Here is a 27,343-nt window from a genome sequence, read left to right as displayed (position 1 = left end):
GACAGCTCTGGGGCACAACCAAGGTCTCCGCAGGGGTTCTGGGGGAACAAGGGAGGTCCAAAGTGGTCTTGAGGGCCCAGATACAGCTCTGGGGCAGCAGGAAGACTGAAAGAGTAGTCCAGAGCGCACTAGGGGGAGTGCTTAGCTGTCTACATGGCCAAAACATGACTCTGGGGAACAAGGAAGACATCTGGAGGGCTTCTGAGGAGACCAGAGGGTTCCGAAGGGGGCTGCAGGGCAGAGGACAGCCCTGGGGCACAAAGAAACCTGAAAGATGGTCCAGACTGTGCTGGAAGGATCCTAAGGGGTCTGGAGGGCCAAGAGAGGCCTGCAGGGGGAAACAAAAAGGCCAAAGGAGGGGGCCAGAGCAGAACAGAGGGCTGCTGAAGGGGCTGGAGGGCCAGCAGAGGGCTGCAGGGCATGAAGAAGGGCTCCACAGGGATTCCAAGGGGACTACAGCGGTGATAAGGAGTCTACATGGCCAAATAATCACTCTGGGAAACGAGGAAGAAATCTGGAATGTTTCAGAGGAGAGTAGAGTGGTTTGAAAGGGGCGAGAGGTCCTAGAGACAGCTCTGGGAAACAAGGAAGGCCCAAAGAGTAGTCGAGAGTAAACCAGAGGGGTCCTAGGGGCACTAGATGGGCAAAGAGTAAAAAGTGGGGTGCAAGGAAGACGTGCGGAGGTGGTGTGAGGGGACAAGAGAGGTTGTGCAGGGTGTGGAGGGCCAGAAGACAGCTCTGGGGCACAGAAGAAAGCTGAAAAAGTAGTCCCAAGAGCACAGGGGGGGTGCTAAGGGGTGCAGAGGGCTAAGAGAGGCCTGCAGGGGGAAACAAAAAGGCCAAAGGAGGGGGCCAGAGCAGAAGAGAGGGCTGCGAGAGGGGCTGGAGGGCCAACAGAGGGCTGCAGGGCATGAAGAAGGGCTCCACAGGGATTCCAAGGGGACTACAGCGGTGATAAGGAGTCTACATGGCCAAAAAATCACTCTGGGAAACAGGGAAGAAATCTGGAATGTTTCAGAGGAGACTAGAGGGGTTCTAAGGGGGCGAGAGCTCCGAGAGACAGCTCTGGGAAACAAGGAAGGCCCAAAGAGCAGTCGGGAACACACTAGAGGGGTCCTAGGGGGACTAGAGGGGCCAAAAAGTAAAGAGCGGGGAGCAAGGAAGACGTGTGGAGGTGGTGTGAGGGGACAAGAGAGGTTGTGCAGGGCGTGGAGGGCCAGAAGACAGCCCTGGGGCACAGAAGAAAGCTGAAATGTAGTGCCGAGTGCAGAAGGCAGGTGCTAAGGGGAGCAGAGGGAAAGAGAAAGGTGGAAGGAGGGGGCCAGAGCAGAACAGAGGGCTGCTGAAGGGGCTGGAGGGCCAACAGAGGGCTGCAGGGCATGAAGAAGGGCTCCACAGGGATTCTGAGGGGACTAGCAGGGCCCTAAGGGGTCTCGAGGTGCAAGAGACAGCTCTGGGAAACAAGGAAGGCCCAAAGAGCAGTCGGGAACACACTAGAGGAGTCCTAGGGGCACTAGATGGGCCAGAAAGTAAAAACAGGGGAGCAAGGAAGACCTGCGGAGGTGGTGTGAGGGGACAGGAGAGGTTGTGCGGCGTGTGGAGGGCCAGAAGACAGCTCTGGGGCACAACCAAGGTCTCCGCAGGGGTTCTGGGGGAACAAGGGAGGTCCAAAGTGGTCTTGAGGGCCCAGATACAGCTCTGGGGCAGCAGGAAGACTGAAAGAGTAGTCCAGAGCGCACTAGGGGGAGTGCTTAGGTGTCTACATGGCCAAAACATGACTCTGGGGAACAAGGAAGACATCTGGAGGGCTTCTGAGGAGACTAGAGGGTTCCGAAGTGGGCTGCGGGGCCAGAGGACAGCTCTGGGGTACAAAGAAACCTGAAAGATGGTCCAGACTGTGATGGAAGGATCCTAAAGGGTCCAGAGGGCCAAGGGAGGCCTCTGGGTGGAAACTAAAAGGCCAAAGCAGGGGGCCAGAGCAGAACAGAGTGCTGCTGAAGGGGCTGGAGGGCCAGCAGAGGGCTGCAGGGCATGAAGAAGGGCTCCACAGGGATTCCAAGGGGACTACAGCGGTGATAAGGAGTCTACATGGCCAAATAATCACTCTGGGAAACGAGGAAGAAATCTGGAATGTTTCAGAGGAGAGTAGAGTGGTTTGAAAGGGGCGAGAGGTCCTAGAGACAGCTCTGGGAAACAAGGAAGGCCCAAAGAGTAGTCGAGAGTAAACCAGAGGGGTCCTAGGGGCACTAGATGGGCAAAGAGTAAAAAGTGGGGTGCAAGGAAGACGTGCGGAGGTGGTGTGAGGGGACAAGAGAGGTTGTGCAGGGTGTGGAGGGCCAGAAGACAGCTCTGGGGCACAGAAGAAAGCTGAAAAAGTAGTCCCGAGTGCACAGGGGGGGTGCTAAGGGGTGCAGAGGGCCAAGAGAGGCCTGTGGGTGGAAACTAAAAAGGCCAAAGGAGGGGGCCAGAGCAGAAGAGAGGGCTGCGAGAGGGGCTGGAGGGCCAACAGAGGGCTGCAGGGCATGAAGAAGGGCTCCACAGGGATTCTGAGGGGACTGCCAGGGCCCTAATGGGTCTCGAGGTGCAAGAGACAGCTCTGGGAAACAAGGAAGGCCCAAAGAGCAGTCGGGAACACACTAGAGGAGTCCTAGGGGCACTAGATGGGCCAAAAAGTAAAAAGCGGGCAGCAAGGAAGACGTGCGGAGGTGGTGTGAGGGGACAAGAGATGTTGTGCGGCATGTGGAGGGCCAGAAGACAGCTCTGGGGCACAGAAGAAGTCTGAAAGATGGTCCAGAGTGCACTGGAAGGGTCCTAAAGGGTCTGGAGGGCCAAGAGAGGCCTGCAGGGGGAAACAAAAAGGTCAAAGGAGGGGGCCAGAGCAGAAGAGAGGGCTGCGAGAGGGGCTGGAGGGCCAACAGAGGGCTGCAGGGCATGAAGAAGGGCTCCACAGGGATTCTGAGGGGACCTCCACTGTCCTAAGTGGTCTAGAGGTCCAAAAGACAGCTCTGGGAAACAAGGAAGGCCCAAAGAGCAGTCGGGAACACACTAGAGGAGTCCTAGGGGCACTAGATGGGCCAGAAAGTAAAAACAGGGGAGCAAGGAAGACCTGCGGAGGTGGTGTGAGGGGACAAGAGAGGTTGTGCGGCGTGTGGAGGGCCAGAAGACAGCTCTGGGGCACAACCAAGGTCTCCGCAGGGGTTCTGGGGGAACAAGGGAGGTCCAAAGTGGTCTTGAGGGCCCAGATACAGCTCTGGGGCAGCAGGAAGACTGAAAGAGTAGTCCAGAGCGCACTAGGGGGAGTGCTTAGGTGTCTACATGGCCAAAACATGACTCTGGGGAACAAGGAAGACATCTGGAGGGCTTCTGAGGAGACCAGAGGGTTCCGAAGTGGGCTGCAGGGCAGAGGACAGCCCTGGGGCACAAAGAAACCTGAAAGATGGTCCAGACTGTGCTGGAAGGATCCTAAGGGGTCTGGAGGGCCAAGAGAGGCCTGTGGGTGGAAACTAAAAAGGCCAAAGGAGGGGGCCAGAGCAGAACAGAGGGCTGCGAGAGGGGCTGGAGGGCCAACAGAGGGCTGCAGGGCATGAGGAAGGGCTCCACAGGGATTCCAAGGGGACTACAGGGATGCTAAGGAGTCTACATGGCCAAAAAAATCACTCTGGGAAACAGGGAAGAAATCTGGAATGTTTCAGAGGAGACTAGAGGGGTTCTAAGGGGTCTCGAGGTGCAAGAGACAGCTCTGGGAAACAAGGAAGGCCCAAAGAGCAGTTGGGAACACACTAGAGGGGTCCTAGGGGCACTAGATGGGCCAAAAAGTAAAGAGCGGGGAGCAAGGAAGACCTGCGGAGGTGGTGTGAGGGGACAAGAGAGGTTGTGCAGGGTGTGGAGGGCCAGAAGACAGCTCTGGGGCACAGAAGAAAGCTGAAAAAGTAGTCCCAAGAGCACAGGGGGGGTGCTAAGGGGTGCAGAGGGCTAAGAGAGGCCTGCAGGGGGAAACAAAAAGGCCAAAGGAGGGGGCCAGAGCAGAAGAGAGGGCTGCGAGAGGGGCTGGAGGGCCAACAGAGGGCTGCAGGGCATGAAGAAGGGCTCCACAGGGATTCCAAGGGGACTACAGCGGTGATAAGGAGTCTACATGGCCAAAAAATCACTCTGGGAAACAGGGAAGAAATCTGGAATGTTTCAGAGGAGACTAGAGGGGTTCTAAGGGGGCGAGAGCTCCGAGAGACAGCTCTGGGAAACAAGGAAGGCCCAAAGAGCAGTCGGGAACACACTAGAGGGGTCCTAGGGGGACTAGAGGGGCCAAAAAGTAAAGAGCGGGGAGCAAGGAAGACGTGTGGAGGTGGTGTGAGGGGACAAGAGAGGTTGTGCAGGGCGTGGAGGGCCAGAAGACAGCCCTGGGGCACAGAAGAAAGCTGAAATGTAGTGCCGAGTGCAGAAGGCAGGTGCTAAGGGGAGCAGAGGGAAAGAGAAAGGTGGAAGGAGGGGGCCAGAGCAGAACAGAGGGCTGCTGAAGGGGCTGGAGGGCCAACAGAGGGCTGCAGGGCATGAAGAAGGGCTCCACAGGGATTCTGAGGGGACTAGCAGGGCCCTAAGGGGTCTCGAGGTGCAAGAGACAGCTCTGGGAAACAAGGAAGGCCCAAAGAGCAGTCGGGAACACACTAGAGGAGTCCTAGGGGCACTAGATGGGCCAGAAAGTAAAAACAGGGGAGCAAGGAAGACCTGCGGAGGTGGTGTGAGGGGACAAGAGAGGTTGTGCGGCGTGTGGAGGGCCAGAAGACAGCTCTGGGGCACAACCAAGGTCTCCGCAGGGGTTCTGGGGGAACAAGGGAGGTCCAAAGTGGTCTTGAGGGCCCAGATACAGCTCTGGGGCAGCAGGAAGACTGAAAGAGTAGTCCAGAGCGCACTAGGGGGAGTGCTTAGGTGTCTACATGGCCAAAACATGACTCTGGGGAACAAGGAAGACATCTGGAGGGCTTCTGAGGAGACTAGAGGGTTCCGAAGTGGGCTGCGGGGCCAGAGGACAGCTCTGGGGCACAAAGAAACCTGAAAGATGGTCCAGACTGTGATGGAAGGATCCTAAAGGGTCCAGAGGGCCAAGGGAGGCCTCTGGGTGGAAACTAAAAGGCCAAAGCAGGGGGCCAGAGCAGAACAGAGGGCTGCTAAAGGGTGTGGAGGGCCAGCAGAGGGCTGCAGGGCATGAAGAAGGGCTCCACAGGGATTCCAAGGGGACTACAGCGGTGCTAAGGAGTCTACATGGCCAAAAAATCACCTGGGAAACGAGGAAGAAATCTGGAATGTTTCAGAGGAGACTAGAGGGGTTCCAAGGGGGCTGGAGGTCCTAGAGACAGCTCTGGGAAACAAGGAAGGCCCAAAGAGTAGTCGAGAGTAAAGCAGAGGGGTCCTAGGGGCACTAGATGGGCAAAGAGTAAAAAGTGGGGTGCAAGGAAGACGTGCGGAGGTGGTGTGAGGGGACAAGAGAGGTTGTGCAGGGTGTGGAGGGCCAGAAGACAGCTCTGGGGCACAGAAGAAAGCTGAAAAAGTAGTCCCAAGTGCACAGGGGGGGTGCTAAGGGGTGCAGAGGGCCAAGAGAGGCCTGCAGGGGGAAACAAAAAGGCCAAAGGAGGGGGCCAGAGCAGAAGAGAGGGCTGCTGAAGGGGCTGGAGGGCCAACAGAGGGCTGCAGGGCATGAAGAAGGGCTCCACAGGGATTCTGAGGGGACTACAGCAGTGATAAGGAGTCTACATGGCCACAAAATCACTTTGGAAAAAATGGAAGAAAACTGGAATGTTTCAGAGGAGAGTAGAGTGGTTTGAAAGGGGCGAGAGGTCCTAGAGACAGCTCTGGGAAACAAGGAAGGCCCAAAGAGTAGTCGAGAGTAAACCAGAGGGGTCCTAGGGGCACTAGATGGGCAAAGAGTAAAAAGTGGGGTGCAAGGAAGACGTGCGGAGGTGGTGTGAGGGGACAAGAGAGGTTGTGCAGGGTGTGGAGGGCCAGAAGACAGCTCTGGGGCACAGAAGAAAGCTGAAAAAGTAGTCCCGAGTGCACAGGGGGGGTGCTAAGGGGTGCAGAGGGCCAAGAGAGGCCTGTGGGTGGAAACTAAAAAGGCCAAAGGAGGGGGCCAGAGCAGAAGAGAGGGCTGCGAGAGGGGCTGGAGGGCCAACAGAGGGCTGCAGGGCATGAAGAAGGGCTCCACAGGGATTCTGAGGGGACTGCCAGGGCCCTAATGGGTCTCGAGGTGCAAGAGACAGCTCTGGGAAACAAGGAAGGCCCAAAGAGCAGTCGGGAACACACTAGAGGAGTCCTAGGGGCACTAGATGGGCCAAAAAGTAAAAAGCGGGCAGCAAGGAAGACATGCGGAGGTGGTGTGAGGGGACAAGAGATGTTGTGCGGCATGTGGAGGGCCAGAAGACAGCTCTGGGGCACAGAAGAAGTCTGAAAGATGGTCCAGAGTGCACTGGAAGGGTCCTAAAGGGTCTGGAGGGCCAAGAGAGGCCTGCAGGGGAAAACAAAAAGGTCAAAGGAGGGGGCCAGAGCAGAAGAGAGGGCTGCGAGAGGGGCTGGAGGGCCAACAGAGGGCTGCAGGGCATGAAGAAGGGCTCCACAGGGATTCTGAGGGGACCTCCACTGTCCTAAGTGGTCTAGAGGTCCAAAAGACAGCTCTGGGAAACAAGGAAGGCCCAAAGAGCAGTCGGGAACACACTAGAGGAGTCCTAGGGGCACTAGATGGGCCAGAAAGTAAAAACAGGGGAGCAAGGAAGACCTGCGGAGGTGGTGTGAGGGGACAAGAGAGGTTGTGCGGCGTGTGGAGGGCCAGAAGACAGCTCTGGGGCACAACCAAGGTCTCCGCAGGGGTTCTGGGGGAACAAGGGAGGTCCAAAGTGGTCTTGAGGGCCCAGATACAGCTCTGGGGCAGCAGGAAGACTGAAAGAGTAGTCCAGAGCGCACTAGGGGGAGTGCTTAGCTGTCTACATGGCCAAAACATGACTCTGGGGAACAAGGAAGACATCTGGAGGGCTTCTGAGGAGACCAGAGGGTTCCGAAGGGGGCTGCAGGGCAGAGGACAGCCCTGGGGCACAAAGAAACCTGAAAGATGGTCCAGACTGTGCTGGAAGGATCCTAAGGGGTCTGGAGGGCCAAGAGAGGCCTGTGGGTGGAAACTAAAAAGGCCAAAGCAGGGGGCCAGAGCAGAACAGAGGGCTGCGAGAGGGGCTGGAGGGCCAACAGAGGGCTGCAGGGCATGAGGAAGGGCTCCACAGGGATTCCAAGGGGACTACAGGGATGCTAAGGAGTCTACATGGCCAAAAAAATCACTCTGGGAAACAGGGAAGAAATCTGGAATGTTTCAGAGGAGACTAGAGGGGTTCTAAGGGGTCTCGAGGTGCAAGAGACAGCTCTGGGAAACAAGGAAGGCCCAAAGAGCAGTTGGGAACACACTAGAGGGGTCCTAGGGGCACTAGATGGGCCAAAAAGTAAAGAGCGGGGAGCAAGGAAGACCTGCGGAGGTGGTGTGAGGGGACAAGAGAGGTTGTGCAGGGTGTGGAGGGCCAGAAGACAGCTCTGGGGCACAGAAGAAAGCTGAAAAAGTAGTCCCAAGAGCACAGGGGGGGTGCTAAGGGGTGCAGAGGGCCAAGAGAGGCCTGCAGGGGGAAACAAAAAGGCCAAAGGAGGGGGCCAGAGCAGAAGAGAGGGCTGCGAGAGGGGCTGGAGGGCCAACAGAGGGCTGCAGGGCATGAAGAAGGGCTCCACAGGGATTCCAAGGGGACTACAGCGGTGATAAGGAGTCTACATGGCCAAAAAATCACTCTGGGAAACAGGGAAGAAATCTGGAATGTTTCAGAGGAGACTAGAGGGGTTCTAAGGGGGCGAGAGCTCCGAGAGACAGCTCTGGGAAACAAGGAAGGCCCAAAGAGGAGTCGGGAACACACTAGAGGGGTCCTAGGGGGACTAGAGGGGCCAAAAAGTAAAGAGCGGGGAGCAAGGAAGACGTGTGGAGGTGGTGTGAGGGGACAAGAGAGGTTGTGCAGGGCGTGGAGGGCCAGAAGACAGCCCTGGGGCACAGAAGAAAGCTGAAATGTAGTGCCGAGTGCAGAAGGCAGGTGCTAAGGGGAGCAGAGGGAAAGAGAAAGGTGGAAGGAGGGGGCCAGAGCAGAACAGAGGGCTGCTGAAGGGGCTGGAGGGCCAACAGAGGGCTGCAGGGCATGAAGAAGGGCTCCACAGGGATTCTGAGGGGACTAGCAGGGCCCTAAGGGGTCTCGAGGTGCAAGAGACAGCTCTGGGAAACAAGGAAGGCCCAAAGAGCAGTCGGGAACACACTAGAGGAGTCCTAGGGGCACTAGATGGGCCAGAAAGTAAAAACAGGGGAGCAAGGAAGACCTGCGGAGGTGGTGTGAGGGGACAGGAGAGGTTGTGCGGCGTGTGGAGGGCCAGAAGACAGCTCTGGGGCACAACCAAGGTCTCCGCAGGGGTTCTGGGGGAACAAGGGAGGTCCAAAGTGGTCTTGAGGGCCCAGATACAGCTCTGGGGCAGCAGGAAGACTGAAAGAGTAGTCCAGAGCGCACTAGGGGGAGTGCTTAGGTGTCTACATGGCCAAAACATGACTCTGGGGAACAAGGAAGACATCTGGAGGGCTTCTGAGGAGACTAGAGGGTTCCGAAGTGGGCTGCGGGGCCAGAGGACAGCTCTGGGGCACAAAGAAACCTGAAAGATGGTCCAGACTGTGATGGAAGGATCCTAAAGGGTCCAGAGGGCCAAGGGAGGCCTCTGGGTGGAAACTAAAAGGCCAAAGGAGGGGGCCAGAGCAGAACAGAGGGCTGCTAAAGGGTGTGGAGGGCCAGCAGAGGGCTGCAGGGCATGAAGAAGGGCTCCACAGGGATTCCAAGGGGACTACAGCGGTGCTAAGGAGTCTACATGGCCAAAAAATCACCTGGGAAACGAGGAAGAAATCTGGAATGTTTCAGAGGAGACTAGAGGGGTTCCAAGGGGGCTGGAGGTCCTAGAGACAGCTCTGGGAAACAAGGAAGGCCCAAAGAGTAGTCGAGAGTAAAGCAGAGGGGTCCTAGGGGCACTAGATGGGCAAAGAGTAAAAAGTGGGGTGCAAGGAAGACGTGCGGAGGTGGTGTGAGGGGACAAGAGAGGTTGTGCAGGGCGTGGAGGGCCAGAAGACAGCTCTGGGGCACAGAAGAAAGCTGAAAAAGTAGTCCCAAGTGCACAGGGGGGGTGCTAAGGGGTGCAGAGGGCCAAGAGAGGCCTGCAGGGGGAAACAAAAAGGCCAAAGGAGGGGGCCAGAGCAGAAGAGAGGGCTGCTGAAGGGGCTGGAGGGCCAACAGAGGGCTGCAGGGCATGAAGAAGGGCTCCACAGGGATTCTGAGGGGACTACAGCAGTGATAAGGAGTCTACATGGCCACAAAATCACTTTGGAAAAAATGGAAGAAAACTGGAATGTTTCAGAGGAGAGTAGAGTGGTTTGAAAGGGGCGAGAGGTCCTAGAGAAAGCTCTGGGAAACAAGGAAGGCCCAAAGAGTAGTCGAGAGTAAACCAGAGGGGTCCTAGGGGCACTAGATGGGCAAAGAGTAAAAAGTGGGGTGCAAGGAAGACGTGCGGAGGTGGTGTGAGGGGACAAGAGAGGTTGTGCAGGGCGTGGAGGGCCAGAAGACAGCTCTGGGGCACAACCAAGGTCTCCGCAGGGGTTCTGGGGGAACAAGGGAGGTCCAAAGTGGTCTTGAGGGCCCAGATACAGCTCTGGGGCAGCAGGAAGACTGAAAGAGTAGTCCAGAGTGCACTAGGGGGAGTGCTTAGGTGTCTACATGGCCAAAACATGACTCTGGGGAACAAGGAACACATCTGGAGGGCTTCTGAGGAGACTAGAAGGTTCCGAAGGGGGCTGCAGGGCAGAGGACAGCCGTGGGGCACAAAGAAACCTGAATGATGGTCCAGACTGTGTTGGAAGGATCCTAAGGGGTCCGGAGGGCCAAGGGAGGCCTGTGGGTGGAAACTAAAAAGGCCAAAGGAGGGGGCCAGAGCAGAAGAGAGGGCTGCGAGAGGGGCTGGAGGGCCAACAGAGGGCTGCAGGGCATGAGGAAGGGCTCCACAGGGATTCCAAGGGGACTACAGCGGTGCTAAGGAGTCTACATGGCCATAAATTCACTCTGGGAAAGAAGGAAGAAATCTGGAATTTTTCAGAGGAGACTAGAGGGGTTCTAAGGGGTCTCGAGGTGCAAGAGACAGCTCTGGGAAACAAGGAAGGCCCAAAGAGCAGTCGGGAACACACTAGAGGGGTCCTAGGGGCACTAGATGGGCCAGAAAGTAAAAACAGGGGAGCAAGGAAGACCTACGGAGGTGGTGTGAGGGGACAAGAGAGGTTGTGCAGGGCGTGGAGGGCCAGAAGACAGCCCTGGGGCACAGAAGAAAGCTGAAATGTAGTGCCGAGTGCAGAAGGCAGGTGCTAAGGGGAGCAGAGGGAAAGAGAAAGGTGGAAGGAGGGGGCCAGAGCAGAACAGAGGGCTGCGAGAGGGGCTGGAGGGCCAACAGAGGGCTGCAGGGCATGAAGAAGGGCTCCACAGGGATTCTGAGGGGACTGCCAGGGCCCTAAGGGGTCTCGAGGTGCAAGAGACAGCTCTGGGAAACAAGGAAGGCCCAAAGAGCAGTCGGGAACACACTAGAGGAGTCCTAGGGGCACTAGATGGGCCAAAAAGTAAAAAGCGGGCAGCAAGGAAGACGTGCGGAGGTGGTGTGAGGGGACAAGAGATGTTGTGCGGCATGTGGAGGGCCAGAAGACAGCTCTGGGGCACAGAAGAAAGCTGAAAAAGTAGTCCCGAGTGCACAGGGGGGGTGCTAAGGGGTGCAGAGGGCCAAGAGAGGCCTGTGGGTGGAAACTAAAAAGGCCAAAGGAGGGGGCCAGAGCAGAAGAGAGGGCTGCGAGAGGGGCTGGAGGGCCAACAGAGGGCTGCAGGGCATGAAGGGCTCCACAGGGATTCTGAGGGGACTGCCAGGGCCCTAATGGGTCTCGAGGTGCAAGAGACAGCTCTGGGAAACAAGGAAGGCCCAAAGAGCAGTCGGGAACACACTAGAGGAGTCCTAGGGGCACTAGATGGGCCAAAAAGTAAAAAGCGGGCAGCAAGGAAGACCTGCGGAGGTGGTGTGAGGGGACAAGAGATGTTGTGCGGCATGTGGAGGGCCAGAAGACAGCTCTGGGGCACAGAAGAAGTCTGAAAGATGGTCCAGAGTGCACTGGAAGGGTCCTAAAGGGTCTGGAGGGCCAAGAGAGGCCTGCAGGGGGAAACAAAAAGGTCAAAGGAGGGGGCCAGAGCAGAAGAGAGGGCTGCGAGAGGGGCTGGAGGGCCAGCAGAGGGCTGCAGGGCATGAAGAAGGGCTCCACAGGGATTCTGAGGGGACCTCCACTGTCCTAAGTGGTCTAGAGGTCCAAAAGACAGCTCTGGGAAACAAGGAAGGCCCAAAGAGCAGTCGGGAACACACTAGAGGAGTCCTAGGGGCACTAGATGGGCCAGAAAGTAAAAACAGGGGAGCAAGGAAGACCTGCGGAGGTGGTGTGAGGGGACAGGAGAGGTTGTGCGGCGTGTGGAGGGCCAGAAGACAGCTCTGGGGCACAACCAAGGTCTCCGCAGGGGTTCTGGGGGAACAAGGGAGGTCCAAAGTGGTCTTGAGGGCCCAGATACAGCTCTGGGGCAGCAGGAAGACTGAAAGAGTAGTCCAGAGCGCACTAGGGGGAGTGCTTAGCTGTCTACATGGCCAAAACATGACTCTGGGGAACAAGGAAGACATCTGGAGGGCTTCTGAGGAGACCAGAGGGTTCCGAAGGGGGCTGCAGGGCAGAGGACAGCCCTGGGGCACAAAGAAACCTGAAAGATGGTCCAGACTGTGCTGGAAGGATCCTAAGGGGTCTGGAGGGCCAAGAGAGGCCTGTGGGTGGAAACTAAAAAGGCCAAAGCAGGGGGCCAGAGCAGAACAGAGGGCTGCGAGAGGGGCTGGAGGGCCAGCAGAGGGCTGCAGGGCATGAAGAAGGGCTCCACAGGGATTCCAAGGGGACTACAGCGGTGCTAAGGAGTCTACATGGCCAAAAAATCACCTGGGAAACGAGGAAGAAATCTGGAATGTTTCAGAGGAGACTAGAGGGGTTCCAAGGGGGCTGGAGGTCCTAGAGACAGCTCTGGGAAACAAGGAAGGCCCAAAGAGTAGTCGAGAGTAAACCAGAGGGGTCCTAGGGGCACTAGATGGGCAAAGAGTAAAAAGTGGGGTGCAAGGAAGACGTGCGGAGGTGGTGTGAGGGGACAAGAGAGGTTGTGCAGGGCGTGGAGGGCCAGAAGACAGCTCTGGGGCACAGAAGAAAGCTGAAAAAGTAGTCCCAAGTGCACAGGGGGGGTGCTAAGGGGTGCAGAGGGCCAAGAGAGGCCTGCAGGGGGAAACAAAAAGGCCAAAGGAGGGGGCCAGAGCAGAAGAGAGGGCTGCTGAAGGGGCTGGAGGGCCAACAGAGGGCTGCAGGGCATGAAGAAGGGCTCCACAGGGATTCTGAGGGGACTACAGCAGTGATAAGGAGTCTACATGGCCACAAAATCACTTTGGAAAAAATGGAAGAAAACTGGAATGTTTCAGAGGAGAGTAGAGTGGTTTGAAAGGGGCGAGAGGTCCTAGAGACAGCTCTGGGAAACAAGGAAGGCCCAAAGAGTAGTCGAGAGTAAACCAGAGGGGTCCTAGGGGCACTAGATGGGCAAAGAGTAAAAAGTGGGGTGCAAGGAAGACGTGCGGAGGTGGTGTGAGGGGACAAGAGAGGTTGTGCAGGGCGTGGAGGGCCAGAAGACAGCTCTGGGGCACAACCAAGGTCTCCGCAGGGGTTCTGGGGGAACAAGGGAGGTCCAAAGTGGTCTTGAGGGCCCAGATACAGCTCTGGGGCAGCAGGAAGACTGAAAGAGTAGTCCAGAGTGCACTAGGGGGAGTGCTTAGGTGTCTACATGGCCAAAACATGACTCTGGGGAACAAGGAACACATCTGGAGGGCTTCTGAGGAGACTAGAAGGTTCCGAAGGGGGCTGCAGGGCAGAGGACAGCCGTGGGGCACAAAGAAACCTGAATGATGGTCCAGACTGTGTTGGAAGGATCCTAAGGGGTCCGGAGGGCCAAGGGAGGCCTGTGGGTGGAAACTAAAAAGGCCAAAGGAGGGGGCCAGAGCAGAAGAGAGGGCTGCGAGAGGGGCTGGAGGGCCAACAGAGGGCTGCAGGGCATGAGGAAGGGCTCCACAGGGATTCCAAGGGGACTACAGCGGTGCTAAGGAGTCTACATGGCCATAAATTCACTCTGGGAAAGAAGGAAGAAATCTGGAATGTTTCAGAGGAGACTAGAGGGGTTCTAAGGGGTCTCGAGGTGCAAGAGACAGCTCTGGGAAACAAGGAAGGCCCAAAGAGCAGTCGGGAACACACTAGAGGGGACCTAGGGGCACTAGATGGGCCAGAAAGTAAAAACAGGGGAGCAAGGAAGACCTACGGAGGTGGTGTGAGGGGACAAGAGAGGTTGTGCAGGGCGTGGAGGGCCAGAAGACAGCCCTGGGGCACAGAAGAAAGCTGAAATGTAGTGCCGAGTGCAGAAGGCAGGTGCTAAGGGGAGCAGAGGGAAAGAGAAAGGTGGAAGGAGGGGGCCAGAGCAGAACAGAGGGCTGCGAGAGGGGCTGGAGGGCCAACAGAGGGCTGCAGGGCATGAAGAAGGGCTCCACAGGGATTCTGAGGGGACTGCCAGGGCCCTAAGGGGTCTCGAGGTGCAAGAGACAGCTCTGGGAAACAAGGAAGGCCCAAAGAGCAGTCGGGAACACACTAGAGGAGTCCTAGGGGCACTAGATGGGCCAGAAAGTAAAAACAGGGGAGCAAGGAAGACCTGCGGAGGTGGTGTGAGGGGACAAGAGAGGTTGTGCAGGGCGTGGAGGGCCAGAAGACAGCCCTGGGGCGCAGAAGAAAGCTGAAATGTAGTGCCGAGTGCAGAAGACAGGTGCTAAGGGGAGCAGAGGGAAAGAGAAAGGTGGAAGGAGGGGGCCAGAGCAGAAGAGAGGGCTGCTGAAGGGGCTGGAGGGCCAACAGAGGGCTGCAGGGCATGAAGAAGGGCTCCACAGGGATTCTGAGGGGACTAGCAGGGCCCTAAGGGGTCTCGAGGTGCAAGAGACAGCTCTGGGAAACAAGGAAGGCCCAAAGAGCAGTCGGGAACACACTAGAGGAGTCCTAGGGGCACTAGATGGGCCAGAAAGTAAAAACAGGGGAGCAAGGAAGACCTGCGGAGGTGGTGTGAGGGGACAAGAGAGGTTGTGCGGCGTGTGGAGGGCCAGAAGACAGCTCTGGGGCACAACCAAGGTCTCCGCAGGGGTTCTGGGGGAACAAGGGAGGTCCAAAGTGGTCTTGAGGGCCCAGATACAGCTCTGGGGCAGCAGGAAGACTGAAAGAGTAGTCCAGAGCGCACTAGGGGGAGTGCTTAGCTGTCTACATGGCCAAAACATGACTCTGGGGAACAAGGAAGACATCTGGAGGGCTTCTGAGGAGACCAGAGGGTTCCGAAGGGGGCTGCAGGGCAGAGGACAGCCCTGGGGCACAAAGAAACCTGAAAGATGGTCCAGACTGTGCTGGAAGGATCCTAAGGGGTCTGGAGGGCCAAGAGAGGCCTGCAGGGGGAAACAAAAAGGCCAAAGGAGGGGGCCAGAGCAGAAGAGAGGGCTGCGAGAGGGGCTGGAGGGCCAGCAGAGGGCTGCAGGGCATGAAGAAGGGCTCCACAGGGATTCCAAGGGGACTACAGCGGTGATAAGGAGTCTACATGGCCAAATAATCACTCTGGGAAACGTGGAAGAAATCTGGAATGTTTCAGAGGAGAGTAGAGTGGTTTGAAAGGGGCGAGAGGTCCTAGAGACAGCTCTGGGAAACAAGGAAGGCCCAAAGAGTAGTCGAGAGTAAACCAGAGGGGTCCTAGGGGCACTAGATGGGCAAAGAGTAAAAAGTGGGGTGCAAGGAAGACGTGCGGAGGTGGTGTGAGGGGACAAGAGAGGTTGTGCAGGGTGTGGAGGGCCAGAAGACAGCTCTGGGGCACAGAAGAAAGCTGAAAAAGTAGTCCCGAGTGCACAGGGGGGGTGCTAAGGGGTGCAGAGGGCCAAGAGAGGCCTGTGGGTGGAAACTAAAAAGGCCAAAGGAGGGGGCCAGAGCAGAAGAGAGGGCTGCGAGAGGGGCTGGAGGGCCAACAGAGGGCTGCAGGGCATGAAGAAGGGCTCCACAGGGATTCTGAGGGGACTGCCAGGGCCCTAATGGGTCTCGAGGTGCAAGAGACAGCTCTGGGAAACAAGGAAGGCCCAAAGAGCAGTCGGGAACACACTAGAGGAGTCCTAGGGGGACTAGATGGGCCAAAAAGTAAAAAGCGGGCAGCAAGGAAGACGTGCGGAGGTGGTGTGAGGGGACAAGAGATGTTGTGCGGCATGTGGAGGGCCAGAAGACAGCTCTGGGGCACAGAAGAAGTCTGAAAGATGGTCCAGAGTGCACTGGAAGGGTCCTAAAGGGTCTGGAGGGCCAAGAGAGGCCTGCAGGGGGAAACAAAAAGGCCAAAGGAGGGGGCCAGAGCAGAAGAGAGGGCTGCGAGAGGGGCTGGAGGGCCAACAGAGGGCTGCAGGGCATGAAGAAGGGCTCCACAGGGATTCCAAGGGGACTACAGCGGTGATAAGGAGTCTACATGGCCAAAAAATCACTCTGGGAAACAGGGAAGAAATCTGGAATGTTTCAGAGGAGACTAGAGGGGTTCTAAGGGGGCGAGAGCTCCGAGAGACAGCTCTGGGAAACAAGGAAGGCCCAAAGAGGAGTCGGGAACACACTAGAGGGGTCCTAGGGGGACTAGAGGGGCCAAAAAGTAAAGAGCGGGGAGCAAGGAAGACGTGTGGAGGTGGTGTGAGGGGACAAGAGAGGTTGTGCAGGGCGTGGAGGGCCAGAAGACAGCCCTGGGGCACAGAAGAAAGCTGAAATGTAGTGCCGAGTGCAGAAGGCAGGTGCTAAGGGGAGCAGAGGGAAAGAGAAAGGTGGAAGGAGGGGGCCAGAGCAGAACAGAGGGCTGCTGAAGGGGCTGGAGGGCCAACAGAGGGCTGCAGGGCATGAAGAAGGGCTCCACAGCGATTCTGAGGGGACTAGCAGGGCCCTAAGGGGTCTCGAGGTGCAAGAGACAGCTCTGGGAAACAAGGAAGGCCCAAAGAGCAGTCGGGAACACACTAGAGGAGTCCTAGGGGCACTAGATGGGCCAGAAAGTAAAAACAGGGGAGCAAGGAAGACCTGCGGAGGTGGTGTGAGGGGACAAGAGAGGTTGTGCGGCATGTGGAGGGCCAGAAGACAGCTCTGGGGCACAACCAAGGTCTCCGCAGGGGTTCTGGGGGAACAAGGGAGGTCCAAAGTGGTCTTGAGGGCCCAGATACAGCTCTGGGGCAGCAGGAAGACTGAAAGAGTAGTCCAGAGCGCACTAGGGGGAGTGCTTAGGTGTCTACATGGCCAAAACATGACTCTGGGGAACAAGGAAGACATCTGGAGGGCTTCTGAGGAGACTAGAGGGTTCCGAAGTGGGCTGCGGGGCCAGAGGACAGCTCTGGGGCACAAAGAAACCTGAAAGATGGTCCAGACTGTGATGGAAGGATCCTAAAGGGTCCAGAGGGCCAAGGGAGGCCTCTGGGTGGAAACTAAAAGGCCAAAGGAGGGGGCCAGAGCAGAACAGAGGGCTGCTAAAGGGTGTGGAGGGCCAGCAGAGGGCTGCAGGGCATGAAGAAGGGCTCCACAGGGATTCCAAGGGGACTACAGCGGTGATAAGGAGTCTACATGGCCAAAAAATCACCTGGGAAACGAGGAAGAAATCTGGAATGTTTCAGAGGAGACTAGAGGGGTTCCAAGGGGGCTGGAGGTCCTAGAGACAGCTCTGGGAAACAAGGAAGGCCCAAAGAGTAGTCGAGAGTAAACCAGAGGGGTCCTAGGGGCACTAGATGGGCAAAGAGTAAAAAGTGGGGTGCAAGGAAGACGTGCGGAGGTGGTGTGAGGGGACAAGAGAGGTTGTGCAGGGCGTGGAGGGCCAGAAGACAGCTCTGGGGCACAGAAGAAAGCTGAAAAAGTAGTCCCAAGTGCACAGGGGGGGTGCTAAGGGGTGCAGAGGGCCAAGAGAGGCCTGCAGGGGGAAACAAAAAGGCCAAAGGAGGGGGCCAGAGCAGAAGAGAGGGCTGCTGAAGGGGCTGGAGGGCCAACAGAGGGCTGCAGGGCATGAAGAAGGGCTCCACAGGGATTCTGAGGGGACTACAGCAGTGATAAGGAGTCTACATGGCCACAAAATCACTTTGGAAAAAATGGAAGAAAACTGGAATGTTTCAGAGGAGAGTAGAGTGGTTTGAAAGGGGCGAGAGGTCCTAGAGACAGCTCTGGGAAACAAGGAAGGCCCAAAGAGTAGTCGAGAGTAAACCAGAGGGGTCCTAGGGGCACTAGATGGGCAAAGAGTAAAAAGTGGGGTGCAAGGAAGACGTGCGGAGGTGGTGTGAGGGGACAAGAGAGGTTGTGCAGGGCGTGGAGGGCCAGAAGACAGCTCTGGGGCACAACCAAGGTCTCCGCAGGGGTTCTGGGGGAACAAGGGAGGTCCAAAGTGGTCTTGAGGGCCCAGATACAGCTCTGGGGCAGCAGGAAGACTGAAAGAGTAGTCCAGAGTGCACTAGGGGGAGTGCTTAGGTGTCTACATGGCCAAAACATGACTCTGGGGAACAAGGAACACATCTGGAGGGCTTCTGAGGAGACTAGAAGGTTCCGAAGGGGGCTGCAGGGCAGAGGACAGCCGTGGGGCACAAAGAAACCTGAATGATGGTCCAGACTGTGTTGGAAGGATCCTAAGGGGTCCGGAGGGCCAAGGGAGGCCTGTGGGTGGAAACTAAAAAGGCCAAAGGAGGGGGCCAGAGCAGAAGAGAGGGCTGCGAGAGGGGCTGGAGGGCCAACAGAGGGCTGCAGGGCATGAAGAAGGGCTCCACAGGGATTCCAAGGGGACTACAGCGGTGCTAAGGAGTCTACATGGCCATAAATTCACTCTGGGAAAGAAGGAAGAAATCTGGAATTTTTCAGAGGAGACTAGAGGGGTTCTAAGGGGTCTCGAGGTGCAAGAGACAGCTCTGGGAAACAAGGAAGGCCCAAAGAGCAGTCGGGAACACACTAGAGGGGTCCTAGGGGCACTAGATGGGCCAGAAAGTAAAAACAGGGGAGCAAGGAAGACCTACGGAGGTGGTGTGAGGGGACAAGAGAGGTTGTGCAGGGCGTGGAGGGCCAGAAGACAGCCCTGGGGCACAGAAGAAAGCTGAAATGTAGTGCCGAGTGCAGAAGGCAGGTGCTAAGGGGAGCAGAGGGAAAGAGAAAGGTGGAAGGAGGGGGCCAGAGCAGAACAGAGGGCTGCTGAAGGGGCTGGAGGGCCAACAGAGGGCTGCAGGGCATGAAGAAGGGCTCCACAGGGATTCTGAGGGGACTGCCAGGGCCCTAAGGGGTCTCGAGGTGCAAGAGACAGCTCTGGGAAACAAGGAAGGCCCAAAGAGCAGTCGGGAACACACTAGAGGGGTCCTAGGGGGACTAGAGGGGCCAAAAAGTAAAGAGCGGGGAGCAAGGAAGACGTGTGGAGGTGGTGTGAGGGGACAAGAGAGGTTGTGCAGGGTGTGGAGGGCCAGAAGACAGCCCTGGGGCGCAGAAGAAAGCTGAAATGTAGTGCCGAGTGCAGAAGACAGGTGCTAAGGGGAGCAGAGGGAAAGAGAAAGGTGGAAGGAGGGGGCCAGAGCAGAACAGAGGGCTGCTGAAGGGGCTGGAGGGCCAACAGAGGGCTGCAGGGCATGAAGAAGGGCTCCACAGGGATTCTGAGGGGACTAGCAGGGCCCTAAGGGGTCTCGAGGTGCAAGAGACAGCTCTGGGAAACAAGGAAGGCCCAAAGAGCAGTCGGGAACACACTAGAGGAGTCCTAGGGGCACTAGATGGGCCAGAAAGTAAAAACAGGGGAGCAAGGAAGACCTGCGGAGGTGGTGTGAGGGGACAAGAGAGGTTGTGCGGCATGTGGAGGGCCAGAAGACAGCTCTGGGGCACAACCAAGGTCTCCGCAGGGGTTCTGGGGGAACAAGGGAGGTCCAAAGTGGTCTAGAGGGCCCAGATACAGCTCTGGGGCAGCAGGAAGACTGAAAGAGTAGTCCAGAGCGCACTAGGGGGAGTGCTTAGGTGTCTACATGGCCAAAACATGACTCTGGGGAACAAGGAAGACATCTGGAGGGCTTCTGAGGAGACCAGAGGGTTCCGAAGGGGGCTGCAGGGCAGAGGACAGCCCTGGGGCACAAAGAAACCTGAAAGATGGTCCAGACTGTGCTGGAAGGATCCTAAGGGGTCTGGAGGGCCAAGAGAGGCCTGCAGGGGGAAACAAAAAGGCCAAAGGAGGGGGCCAGAGCAGAACAGGGTGCTGCTGAAGGGGCTGGAGGGCCAGCAGAGGGCTGCAGGGCATGAAGAAGGGCTCCACAGGGATTCCAAGGGGACTACAGCGGTGATAAGGAGTCTACATGGCCAAATAATCACTCTGGGAAACGTGGAAGAAATCTGGAATGTTTCAGAGGAGAGTAGAGTGGTTTGAAAGGGGCGAGAGGTCCTAGAGACAGCTCTGGGAAACAAGGAAGGCCCAAAGAGTAGTCGAGAGTAAACCAGAGGGGTCCTAGGGGCACTAGATGGGCAAAGAGTAAAAAGTGGGGTGCAAGGAAGACGTGCGGAGGTGGTGTGAGGGGACAAGAGAGGTTGTGCAGGGTGTGGAGGGCCAGAAGACAGCTCTGGGGCACAGAAGAAAGCTGAAAAAGTAGTCCCGAGTGCACAGGGGGGGTGCTAAGGGGTGCAGAGGGCCAAGAGAGGCCTGTGGGTGGAAACTAAAAAGGCCAAAGGAGGGGGCCAGAGCAGAAGAGAGGGCTGCGAGAGGGGCTGGAGGGCCAACAGAGGGCTGCAGGGCATGAAGAAGGGCTCCACAGGGATTCTGAGGGGACTGCCAGGGCCCTAATGGGTCTCGAGGTGCAAGAGACAGCTCTGGGAAACAAGGAAGGCCCAAAGAGCAGTCGGGAACACACTAGAGGAGTCCTAGGGGCACTAGATGGGCCAAAAAGTAAAAAGCGGGCAGCAAGGAAGACCTGCGGAGGTGGTGTGAGGGGACAAGAGCTGTTGTGCGGCGTGTGGAGGGCCAGAAGACAGCTCTGGGGCACAGAAGAAGTCTGAAAGATGGTCCAGAGTGCACTGGAAGGGTCCTAAAGGGTCTGGAGGGCCAAGAGAGGCCTGCAGGGGGAAACAAAAAGGTCAAAGGAGGGGGCCAGAGCAGAAGAGAGGGCTGCTGAAGGGGCTGGAGGGCCAACAGAGGGCTGATGAGCATGAAGAAGGGTTCCACAGGGATTCTGAGGGGACCTCCACTGTCCTAAGTGGTCTAGAGGTCCAAAAGACAGCTCTGGGAAACAAGGAAGGCCCAAAGAGCAGTCGGGAACACACTAGAGGAGTCCTAGGGGCACTAGATGGGCCAAAAAGTAAAAAGCGGGCAGCAAGGAAGACGTGCGGAGGTGGTGTGAGGGGACAAGAGATGTTGTGCGGCGTGTGGAGGGCCAGAAGACAGCTCTGGGGCACAGAAGAAGTCTGAAAGATGGTCCAGAGTGCACTGGAAGGGTCCTAAAGGGTCTGGAGGGCCAAGAGAGGCCTGCAGGGGGAAACAAAAAGGTCAAAGGAGGGGGCCAGAGCAGAAGAGAGGGCTGCGAGAGGGGCTGGAGGGCCAACAGAGGGCTGCAGAGCATGAAGAAGGGCTCCACAGGGATTCTGAGGGGACCTCCACTGTCCTAAGTGGTCTAGAGGTCCAAAAGACAGCCCTGGGAAACAAGGAAGGCCCAAAGAGCAGTCGGGAACACACTAGAGGAGTCCTAGGGGCACTAGATGGGCCAGAAAGTAAAAACAGGGGAGCAAGGAAGACCTGCGGAGGTGGTGTGAGGGGACAAGAGAGGTTGTGCAGGGTGTGGAGGGCCAGAAGACAGCTCTGGGGCACAACCAAGGTCTCCGCAGGGGTTCTGGGGGAACAAGGGAGGTCCAAAGTGGTCTTGAGGGCCCAGATACAGCTCTGGGGCAGCAGGAAGACTGAAAGAGTAGTCCAGAGCGCACTAGGGGGAGTGCTTAGCTGTCTACATGGCCAAAACATGACTCTGGGGAACAAGGAAGACATCTGGAGGGCTTCTGAGGAGACCAGAGGGTTCCGAAGGGGGCTGCAGGGCAGAGGACAGCCGTGGGGCACAAAGAAACCTGAATGATGGTCCAGACTGTGTTGGAAGGATCCTAAGGGGTCCGGAGGGCCAAGGGAGGCCTGTGGGTGGAAACTAAAAAGGCCAAAGGAGGGGGCCAGAGCAGAAGAGAGGGCTGCGAGAGGGGCTGGAGGGCCAACAGAGGGCTGCAGGGCATGAAGAAGGGCTCCACAGGGATTCCAAGGGGACTACAGCGGTGATAAGGAGTCTACATGGCCATAAATTCACTCTGGGAAAGAAGGAAGAAATCTGGAATTTTTCAGAGGAGACTAGAGGGGTTCTAAGGGGTCTCGAGGTGCAAGAGACAGCTCTGGGAAACAAGGAAGGCCCAAAGAGCAGTCGGGAACACACTAGAGGGGTCCTAGGGGCACTAGATGGGCCAGAAAGTAAAAACAGGGGAGCAAGGAAGACCTACGGAGGTGGTGTGAGGGGACAAGAGAGGTTGTGCAGGGCGTGGAGGGCCAGAAGACAGCCCTGGGGCACAGAAGAAAGCTGAAATGTAGTGCCGAGTGCAGAAGGCAGGTGCTAAGGGGAGCAGAGGGAAAGAGAAAGGTGGAAGGAGGGGGCCAGAGCAGAACAGAGGGCTGCTGAAGGGGCTGGAGGGCCAACAGAGGGCTGCAGGGCATGAAGAAGGGCTCCACAGGGATTCTGAGGGGACTAGCAGGGCCCTAAGGGGTCTCGAGGTGCAAGAGACAGCTCTGGGAAGCAAGGAAGGCCCAAAGAGCAGTCGGGAACACACTAGAGGAGTCCTAGGGGCACTAGATGGGCCAGAAAGTAAAAACAGGGGAGCAAGGAAGACCTGCGGAGGTGGTGTGAGGGGACAAGAGAGGTTGTGCAGGGCGTGGAGGGCCAGAAGACAGTCCTGGGGCGCAGAAGAAAGCTGAAATGTAGTGCCGAGTGCAGAAGACAGGTGCTAAGGGGAGCAGAGGGAAAGAGAAAGGTGGAAGGAGGGGGCCAGAGCAGAACAGAGGGCTGCTGAAGGGGCTGGAGGGCCAACAGAGGGCTGCAGGGCATGAAGAAGGGCTCCACAGGGATTCTGAGGGGACTAGCAGGGCCCTAAGGGGTCTCGAGGTGCAAGAGACAGCTCTGGGAAACAAGGAAGGCCCAAAGAGCAGTCGGGAACACACTAGAGGAGTCCTAGGGGCACTAGATGGGCCAGAAAGTAAAAACAGGGGAGCAAGGAAGACCTGCGGAGGTGGTGTGAGGGGACAAGAGAGGTTGTGCGGCATGTGGAGGGCCAGAAGACAGCTCTGGGGCACAACCAAGGTCTCCGCAGGGGTTCTGGGGGAACAAGGGAGGTCCAAAGTGGTCTAGAGGGCCCAGATACAGCTCTGGGGCAGCAGGAAGACTGAAAGAGTAGTCCAGAGCGCACTAGGGGGAGTGCTTAGCTGTCTACATGGCCAAAACATGACTCTGGGGAACAAGGAAGACATCTGGAGGGCTTCTGAGGAGACCAGAGGGTTCCGAAGGGGGCTGCAGGGCAGAGGACAGCCCTGGGGCACAAAGAAACCTGAAAGATGGTCCAGACTGTGCTGGAAGGATCCTAAGGGGTCTGGAGGGCCAAGAGAGGCCTGCAGGGGGAAACAAAAAGGCCAAAGGAGGGGGCCAGAGCAGAACAGGGTGCTGCTGAAGGGGCTGGAGGGCCAGCAGAGGGCTGCAGGGCATGAAGAAGGGCTCCACAGGGATTCCAAGGGGACTACAGCGGTGATAAGGAGTCTACATGGCCAAATAATCACTCTGGGAAACGAGGAAGAAATCTGGAATGTTTCAGAGGAGAGTAGAGTGGTTTGAAAGGGGCGAGAGGTCCTAGAGACAGCTCTGGGAAACAAGGAAGGCCCAAAGAGTAGTCGAGAGTAAACCAGAGGGGTCCTAGGGGCACTAGATGGGCAAAGAGTAAAAAGTGGGGTGCAAGGAAGACGTGCGGAGGTGGTGTGAGGGGACAAGAGAGGTTGTGCAGGGTGTGGAGGGCCAGAAGACAGCTCTGGGGCACAGAAGAAAGCTGAAAAAGTAGTCCCGAGTGCACAGGGGGGGTGCTAAGGGGTGCAGAGGGCCAAGAGAGGCCTGTGGGTGGAAACTAAAAAGGCCAAAGGAGGGGGCCAGAGCAGAAGAGAGGGCTGCGAGAGGGGCTGGAGGGCCAACAGAGGGCTGCAGGGCATGAAGAAGGGCTCCACAGGGATTCTGAGGGGACTGCCAGGGCCCTAATGGGTCTCGAGGTGCAAGAGACAGCTCTGGGAAACAAGGAAGGCCCAAAGAGCAGTCGGGAACACACTAGAGGAGTCCTAGGGGCACTAGATGGGCCAAAAAGTAAAAAGCGGGCAGCAAGGAAGACGTGCGGAGGTGGTGTGAGGGGACAAGAGCTGTTGTGCGGCGTGTGGAGGGCCAGAAGACAGCTCTGGGGCACAGAAGAAGTCTGAAAGATGGTCCAGAGTGCACTGGAAGGGTCCTAAAGGGTCTGGAGGGCCAAGAGAGGCCTGCAGGGGGAAACAAAAAGATCAAAGGAGGGGGCCAGAGCAGAAGAGAGGGCTGCGAGAGGGGCTGGAGGGCCAACAGAGGGCTGCAGAGCATGAAGAAGGGCTCCACAGGGATTCTGAGGGGACCTCCACTGTCCTAAGTGGTCTAGAGGTCCAAAAGACAGCTCTGGGAAACAAGGAAGGCCCAAAGAGCAGTCGGGAACACACTAGAGGAGTCCTAGGGGCACTAGATGGGCCAGAAAGTAAAAACAGGGGAGCAAGGAAGACCTGCGGAGGTGGTGTGAGGGGACAAGAGAGGTTGTGCGGCGTGTGGAGGGCCAGAAGACAGCTCTGGGGCACAACCAAGGTCTCCGCAGGGGTTCTGGGGGAACAAGGGAGGTCCAAAGTGGTCTTGAGGGCCCAGATACAGCTCCGGGGCAGCAGGAAGACTGAAAGAGTAGTCCAGAGCGCACTAGGGGGAGTGCTTAGCTGTCTACATGGCCAAAACATGACTCTGGGGAACAAGGAAGACATCTGGAGGGCTTCTGAGGAGACCAGAGGGTTCCGAAGTGGGCTGCAGGGCAGAGGACAGCCCTGGGGCACAAAGAAACCTGAAAGATGGTCCAGACTGTGCTGGAAGGATCCTAAGGGGTCTGGAGGGCCAAGAGAGGCCTGTGGGTGGAAACTAAAAAGGCCAAAGGAGGGGGCCAGAGCAGAAGAGAGGGCTGCGAGAGGGGCTGGAGGGCCAGCAGAGGGCTGCAGGGCATGAAGAAGGGCTCCACAGGGATTCCAAGGGGACTACAGCGGTGATAAGGAGTCTACATGGCCAAAAAATCACTCTGGGAAACAGGGAAGAAATCTGGAATGTTTCAGAGGAGACTAGAGGGGTTCTAAGGGGTCTCGAGGTGCAAGAGACAGCTCTGGGAAACAAGGCCGGCCCAAAGAGGAGTCGGGAACACACTAGAGGGGACCTAGGGGCACTAGAGGGGCCAAAAAGTAAAAAGTGGGGTGCAAGGAAGACCTGCGGAGGTGGTGTGAGGGGACAAGAGAGGTTGTGCAGGGTGTGGAGGGCCAGAAGACAGCTCTGGGGCACAGAAGAAAGCTGAAAAAGTAGTCCCGAGTGCACAGGGGGGGTGCTAAGGGGTGCAGAGGGCCAAGAGAGGCCTGCAGGGGGAAACAAAAAGGCCAAAGGAGGGGGCCAGAGCAGAACAGAGGGCTGCTGAAGGGGCTGGAGGGCCAACAGAGGGCTGCAGGGCATGAAGAAGGGCTCCACAGGGATTCTGAGGGGACTAGCAGGGCCCTAAGGGGTCTCGAGGTGCAAGAGACAGCTCTGGGAAACAAGGAAGGCCCAAAGAGCAGTCGGGAACACACTAGAGGAGTCCTAGGGGCACTAGATGGGCCAGAAAGTAAAAACAGGGGAGCAAGGAAGACCTGCGGAGGTGGTGTGAGGGGACAAGAGAGGTTGTGCAGGGTGTGGAGGGCCAGAAGACAGCTCTGGGGCACAGAAGAAAGCTGAAAAATTAGTCCCGAGAGCACAGGGGGGGTGCTAAGGGGTGCAGAGGGCCAAGAGAGGCCTGCAGGGGGAAACAAAAAGGCCAAAGGAGGGGGCCAGAGCAGAAGAGAGGGCTGCGAGAGGGGCTGGAGGGCCAACAGAGGGCTGCAGGGCATGAAGAAGGGCTCCACAGGGATTCCAAGGGGACTACAGCGGTGATAAGGAGTCTACATGGCCAAAAAATCACTCTGGGAAACAGGGAAGAAATCTGGAATGTTTCAGAGGAGACTAGAGGGGTTCTAAGGGGGCGAGAGCTCCGAGAGACAGCTCTGGGAAACAAGGAAGGCCCAAAGAGGAGTCGGGAACACACTAGAGGGGTCCTAGGGGGACTAGAGGGGCCAAAAAGTAAAGAGCGGGGAGCAAGGAAGACGTGTGGAGGTGGTGTGAGGGGACAAGAGAGGTTGTGCAGGGCGTGGAGGGCCAGAAGACAGCCCTGGGGCACAGAAGAAAGCTGAAATGTAGTGCCGAGTGCAGAAGGCAGGTGCTAAGGGGAGCAGAGGGAAAGAGAAAGGTGGAAGGAGGGGGCCAGAGCAGAACAGAGGGCTGCTGAAGGGGCTGGAGGGCCAACAGAGGGCTGCAGGGCATGAAGAAGGGCTCCACAGGGATTCTGAGGGGACTAGCAGGGCCCTAAGGGGTCTCGAGGTGCAAGAGACAGCTCTGGGAAACAAGGAAGGCCCAAAGAGCAGTCGGGAACACACTAGAGGAGTCCTAGGGGCACTAGATGGGCCAGAAAGTAAAAACAGGGGAGCAAGGAAGACCTGCGGAGGTGGTGTGAGGGGACAAGAGAGGTTGTGCGGCGTGTGGAGGGCCAGAAGACAGCTCTGGGGCACAACCAAGGTCTCCGCAGGGGTTCTGGGGGAACAAGGGAGGTCCAAAGTGGTCTTGAGGGCCCAGATACAGCTCTGGGGCAGCAGGAAGACTGAAAGAGTAGTCCAGAGCGCACTAGGGGGAGTGCTTAGCTGTCTACATGGCCAAAACATGACTCTGGGGAACAAGGAAGACATCTGGAGGGCTTCTGAGGAGACTAGAGGGTTCCGAAGTGGGCTGCGGGGCCAGAGGACAGCTCTGGGGCACAAAGAAACCTGAAAGATGGTCCAGACTGTGATGGAAGGATCCTAAAGGGTCCAGAGGGCCAAGGGAGGCCTCTGGGTGGAAACTAAAAGGCCAAAGCAGGGGGCCAGAGCAGAACAGAGGGCTGCTAAAGGGTGTGGAGGGCCAGCAGAGGGCTGCAGGGCATGAAGAAGGGCTCCACAGGGATTTCAAGGGGACTACAGCGGTGATAAGGAGTCTACATGGCCAAAAAATCACCTGGGAAATGAGGAAGAAATCTGGAATGTTTCAGAGGAGACTAGAGGGGTTCTAAGGGGGCTGGAGGTCCTAGAGACAGCTCTGGGAAACAAGGAAGGCCCAAAGAGTAGTCGAGAGTAAAGCAGAGGGGTCCTAGGGGCACTAGATGGGCAAAGAGTAAAAAGTGGGGTGCAAGGAAGACGTGCGGAGGTGGTGTGAGGGGACAAGAGAGGTTGTGCAGGGCGTGGAGGGCCAGAAGACAGCTCTGGGGCACAGAAGAAAGCTGAAAAAGTAGTCCCAAGTGCACAGGGGGGGTGCTAAGGGGTGCAGAGGGCCAAGAGAGGCCTGCAGGGGGAAACAAAAAGGCCAAAGGAGGGGGCCAGAGCAGAAGAGAGGGCTGCTGAAGGGGCTGGAGGGCCAACAGAGGGCTGCAGGGCATGAAGAAGGGCTCCACAGGGATTCTGAGGGGACTACAGCAGTGATAAGGAGTCTACATGGCCACAAAATCACTTTGGAAAAAATGGAAGAAAACTGGAATGTTTCAGAGGAGAGTAGAGTGGTTTGAAAGGGGCGAGAGGTCCTAGAGACAGCTCTGGGAAACAAGGAAGGCCCAAAGAGTAGTCGAGAGTAAACCAGAGGGGTCCTAGGGGCACTAGATGGGCAAAGAGTAAAAAGTGGGGTGCAAGGAAGACGTGCGGAGGTGGTGTGAGGGGACAAGAGAGGTTGTGCAGGGTGTGGAGGGCCAGAAGACAGCTCTGGG

Source organism: Apteryx mantelli, chromosome 3 (assembly GCF_036417845.1).
Source record: "Apteryx mantelli isolate bAptMan1 chromosome 3, bAptMan1.hap1, whole genome shotgun sequence".
NCBI classification, from domain to species: Eukaryota; Metazoa; Chordata; class Aves; order Apterygiformes; family Apterygidae; genus Apteryx; species Apteryx mantelli.
The sequence above is the reverse complement of the archived record's forward strand: the minus strand, read 5'-3'. Positions refer to the sequence as shown.